Source organism: Cebus imitator, unplaced genomic scaffold (genome assembly GCF_001604975.1).
Source record: "Cebus imitator isolate Cc_AM_T3 unplaced genomic scaffold, Cebus_imitator-1.0 Scaffold85, whole genome shotgun sequence".
In the NCBI taxonomy this organism is placed as follows: domain Eukaryota; kingdom Metazoa; phylum Chordata; class Mammalia; order Primates; family Cebidae; genus Cebus; species Cebus imitator.
In genome coordinates this window covers 56,152-62,060 of record NW_016107400.1, presented here as the reverse complement: position 1 = coordinate 62,060, position 5,909 = coordinate 56,152, and positions in this window count along the sequence as shown.

Below are 5,909 nucleotides of genomic sequence, written 5' to 3'. Positions count from 1 at the left end.
AACATGGTGAAACCCTCTCTGTACTGAAAATACAAAAATTAGCTGGGCATGGTGGTGCACACCTGTAGACCCAGCTGCTCATCAGGTTGAGGCAGAAGAATCGCTTGAACCAGGGAGTTGGAGGTTGCAGTGAGCCGAGATCATGCCACTGCACTCCAGACTAGCAACAGACTCCATTTCATAAAACGAAAACAAACAAACAAAAAATCAAAAAGAAAAAAATCATCCCTGAACTTCTTAGCAATAATTCCTAGACTAAGCACAAAGCACCATGTTTATTGCAGGTTTGCTCTTGGACATGTCAATAAGCACAGCTCCAACGAAAGTGCTCTTTTTATTATCCCTGTGAGAAAGTGGGTACATAGTGCAATGTGAAGGGCATGTGTGACTTGTGCAGAATCTCCCATAAACAGCAAGAAAAGCAATGTTAAGTCCTACAGTGTTAACATGTGACCTTCTGACCCGTATTAATAAGATATCTTACAGAGAGAGCAGATTCCCACTTGCCATGTAATTCATAGAGTGATGCTAGTCTGCTAAGCAAATAAAGTCACAGCATGGAGGTGCTGCTGCCCTGGAAGCATTGCAATCAATTGTCAATATTCAGTGCTGAGCTTGATCTTGAGCTGGTGTTGGAACTGTCTCCTCTTGATATAGTGGAGGTTGAGGTATAACTACCTTAGGATGCTGAGCTGGCGTCTCCTGCATGGAGAAAATTCAATTTCTGTAATGGATTCTGGAATGACTGCTAGCCCCAGGTCCAAAGGTTGAAATGTGACACTGGGCAATGCTGAATGCTGAACTTGATTCTGACCTTGTGTTGGACTGTCATCTCGTAATGAGCTGCAGGTTGACCTACAACCTCTGTAGGTGGCTCTGGAAGTTGATTTGAGTTCTCCATGGTTGGAGAAAATATAACCTTTGTAGTAGGTTGTGGAGTCGTGGTAAGTTTGAGATCCAAAGGTTAAACTGTGACCTCAGTTAGGTTTGTGTGCTGAGCCTAAACCTGGTGTGGAGGTGGAAGTGTTACCTCAGGGAATTTTGGAGGAGCTGTCATCTTCCTCAGGGTTGTAGAATGCTCAGCCTCCATAGTAGATTCTGGAGTTATGTTAAGCCCCAGGTGTAAAGGTTGAAATGTGACACTGGGTGATACTGGATACCGAGCTTAGTGCTGACTTGCTGTTGCAATTTTCATCTCATAATGCATTGGAGGTTGAGCTGCAACCACCTTAGGGAGCTCTGGAAGCTGAGCTGGGACCATCTGCTGGCTTGAAAGTTCTATCTTTTTGGGGGATTCTGGAGCCTGAACTGTGGCCTCCTGCTGAGTTGGAGAAGGTTCTGCCTCCATCAGGGGTCTGGAGTCTGAGCTGGAAATTTTTGCTGAGTTAGAGATGGTTCCACTTCCTGAGGGAGCTGTGGAGGAGAAGATGGGGCTATCTGCTGGATTGGAGACGGTTCTATCACCATAGAGGGCTCTGAAAACTGAGCAGGGACTGCCTGCTGGACTGGAGAGGATTCTACCTCTTTAGATGGCTCTAAAAGCTGAGTTGGGGTCTGTTGTAGTACTGGAGATAGTTTGACCTTCTCAGGTGGCTCTAGTGACTAAGCTGGTATCTCCAGCTTCGGTGGAGGACTAACCTCTTTTCGTGGACTTCAGAGGATGGCCTGAGGCTTCCTGCTGGGTTGCACATGGTTCAACCTCCTTAGGGTGCTCTGTTGGCTTGGCTGGAAACTCTTGCTGGACTGAAGAAGGTTCTACCTCTTTAGGGGGATTTGGAGTCTGAGCTGTGGCCTCTTGCTAGGCTGAAGATTCAATCTTCAACCTCCTTAGGGGGCTCTGTTGGCTCCGCTGGAAACTCTTGCTGGACTGGAGAAGGTTCTGCTTCTTCAGGGGGATTTGGAGTCTGAGCTGTGGCCTCTTCCTAGGCTGAAGAGCCAATATTTTCAGGAGACTCCAGAGGTAGGGAAGGGGAATCAAGATGGGCTGCTGAAAAGTCAGCCTGCTCACTGGGAATAGGTGGTTGTCCCGCTGGCGCTGGATTGGAGAAGGTTCAACCTCCATAGTGACTGCTGTGGGTATGGTAAGCTCCATATCCACATTTGTTTTTTTTTTGAGATAGACTCTTGCTCTATCTCCCAGGCTGGCGTGCAATGGCACAATCTCAAGCTCACTGCAATCTCCACCTCCCAGGTTCAAGCAATTATCCTGCCTTAGCCTCCCGAATAGCTAAGATTACAGGAGCCTGACACCACACCCAGCTAATTTGTATTTTTTAGTAAAGATTGGGTTTCACCATGTTGGCCAGGCTGGTCTCAAACTCCTGACCTCAGGTGATCCACCCATTTTGGGCTCCCAAAGTGCTGGGATTACAGGCGTGAGCCACCACACCTGGCCCATATTCACATTTTTAACTGTGGTATTAGGCAAAGTTGGATTATTTCTCAATATTGAAGACAGATCTAGAGGTGAAAATTCCATCTCATCATTCAATGAACTTACAATGTCTGAGGAGAGCTGAGCGGGAGACTGAGTTGTGGGCTCTTGATAGACTTGGAAGAAGTCATCATTTCCAGGGGTATTTAGCTACTAAATGATAATCTCTTGCTGGTCTTTCAAATGTTTAAATTGCTCAGGGGACATTATGAACCGACCTGGAAGCCTGTGCTTGGTTAAAATTTCACCTGGCAGGGGAACACTGGAATCATATTAACCATGTGATCCACAGGTTTCACAGTGTTATTGTGCAATGTTGGAAGCTGAACTTGATCATGACTTAGAGGAGAAAGTGTTATCTCATGATGCTCTAGAGGTTGAGCTACAACTTCATTAGGGGAGCTCTGAAGGCTGAGCTGGGGCGTCTTGCTGGGTTGGAGAAGACCCAACCTCCTCAGGGGTCTGTGGATGTTGAGTTGTAGCCTCCTGCTGGGTTGGAGTGGGGCTCTCATCTTTAATAGGTTCTGGACATTGAACTGAGGTCTCCTGTTGAACTGGTAAAGGTGCAGCCTCTTCTGATGATTCTGTAGGCAGAGTTGGGCCCCTGTGCTGGGTGGCAGGTTTCACATCATTAATTGGCCCTGAGAACTGAGCTGTACCCTCCTGGTGGAATGGACAAGTTCCTAACTCTGCAGTAGGCTCTGCTGCTATGGTGAGCTCCATATCTGATGCTTAACAGTGACACTGGGCAAATCTGAATGCTGAGCTCGATGGTGACCTGGAGATGAAACTGTTACCTCATAATGTTTTTGAGGCTGAGCTGGAATCTCCTGCTGGGGTGGAGAAGATTCAACCTCCCAGAAGACTTAGAAGGCTGAGCTGGCTGCTCCTGCTCACTGGGAAAAGGATCAATCTCCACAGGAGAACCTGGAGGCTCAGTTGGGGCCTCCTTTTGGGTTGCTGAAGTATCCACCTCCTCTGGAGGCTGGATTGGGGCTTCCTGCTGTACTGCAGAGGATTCAGTGTTCTTGGTAGGCTCTGAAGATCTGCTAATCTATATCTGCAGGTTTAACTGTAATGTTGAGCAAGTTATAATGAGCTCCATCCTCACCCTGAGGTTGAACTGTCACCTCATGATTCAGTGGAGTTTGATCTCCACTCTCCATAGAAGACTCTGGAGGCAGAGCTGGGGTCTCCTGCTGGGTCTGAGAAGGTTCAACCTCCCCAGGAAACTGAGAAGGCTGAGCTGCTCCTGCTCATTGGAGGAAGGTTCAGCCTCCACAGGATGACCTGGAGGCTAAGCTGGGGTCCATTGCTGGGTTGCTGAAGATTTCATCTCCTCAGGGGGCTCTGGTGTCTGAGCTGGGGCCTCTAATTGGGTTAAGAGTCCACCTCCTCGGGGTTCTCTGGAGGCTGAGCTGTGGCCTGTTCTACTTAATTCTGACCATACCTATAACCATGCCTTTGCCTAGACTGTACTCCCATTTTTTCTTGTTTTCTTATTTTTTTTTGAGATGTAGTCATGCTCTGTTGCCCAGGCTGGAGTGCAGTGGCGCCATCTCAGCTCACCAAAACTTCTGCCTCCTAGGTTCAAGCAATTCTGTTGCCTCAGCCTCCTGAGTAGCTGGGACTATAGGCACATGCCACCACGCCTGGCTAATTTTTGTATTTTTAGTAGAGACGGGGTTTCACCGTGTTAGCCAGAATGGCCTCAATCTTCTGACCTCATGATCTGCCTGCCTTGGCCTCCCAAAGTGCTGGGATTTCTGGCATGAGCCACTGCGCCTAGCTCATTTTTTTCTTATTTAACAAATTATAGCTACACTTTAAACCCCAGGTAAAGTTTTAGCTTACTGATATAGGTTCCCCTGACCGCCACACCTCAAGGATCACATATTCTGGCAAATTGTAGCACCGATGATCTGCATTATCTTTTAGTACTTATTATGTACACCTCCCTTTTTATGCCTGTTCCCTTTTTCCTTCATATCATTTTCATGTTCTGGAGACAGTGTCATACTTGTCCTTGGGTTGGACACAAAATGACTGCTATATATAGAAAGCCAGGGAAAAAGATGAGTTCCAGATACAACTAAAGAACTGAGTAATCATGTTAAAAGCCAACACTCTTACATATGCTAGGCACTGATGTTAAGTATTACAGGTATTCACTCATCTAAATCTCACAACAAACCTATGAAATGGTAACTAGCATAATCCCCAGTTTAAAGATGAGGAAATTGAGTCATAGAGCAGAATAACTTGCTCAGGGTAACCAAGCTAATAAATGACAGACCTGGATTCAAACCTAGTAACCTGGCTTCAGAATCAACTCTTAGCCACTTAGAACACTATTACTGAGATGGGGAGAGAGACAGAGTGCTGTAAAGAGGGTGAAGTGCAAATAGGAAGATAGCAGCACTTAAGCAATGAAATAATGGGGCTAAAGGAAAATGGATAAGAAAAGGATTAAGAGCAATCACAAGTAAAAGACTGGAGAAGGGGCCCAACAGTAAAGGAGAATGAGAAGGAAGAATTGACGGCAAAGGTGAAAGCAGAAAGTCAGTTGTCCGTGTGGTTTGGGGAGATACAGAAGGCCCAGGAAGGCTGCCAGGAAAAGGCTGCTGTGTCAGGCAGGACACAGAGAACAGCTGAGGAAAGGTGATTTTACAAGATGGGGAACGTGCCATTGTAGGTGTTGGGCTCTGGGACAGGACCTTGGTGGAGCCTCTGCCTTGGGCTGAGGTCAGTACTTGACAGTGTCTCATTTGTGCCAGTATAAAGCTCACATATGTTGTGCTTGTGGAGGCCTTCTGTTCCTCTTGTGCAGTTAAAGCTTTATTTTAGGCATAACTTTCAGACTGAACCAATAAATCCTGAGTAGGTTCTAGTTCAAAGGTGGACCTGTGACTTCAGTCAGGTTTTGATACTGATTCTGAATCTGGTCTGGACATGGAGCTGTAGTCTTGTCCAGGTCTGTAGAATGTTCAATGTCTGTATAGCATTTAGAGTTATGGCAAGCCTCAGGTCTGGAGGCTGAGTTGAGGTCTCCACTGTGGTTGGAGAAGGTTAACCCCCGTAGTAGGTTCTGCATTTATGGTAAGTTCCAAGTCCAAGTTTAAGTATGACTTGGGTCAGGTTTGAATGCTGAGCCCGACTCTTGTCTCAAGGTGAAAATGTCACCTCAGGGTGCTTTGGAAGAGGATCTGTAGTCATCATGGCTGTAGAAGGCTCAACCTTTGTAGTGGATTCTGGAGTGATGTTACACCCTAGATCCAAAGGTTGAACTGTGACAATAGGTTATGTTGGATGCTGAGCTCTATCCGGGCCTTGTGTTGGAACAGACATCTCATAATAATACCAACAAAGGTGAACTACAGCCTCCTTATGTAGTAGCTCTGGAGGCTGAGTTGGGGTCTTATGCATGGTTGTAGAAGATTCGACTTCCATAGTGGATTCTGGAGTTAAGGTAAGT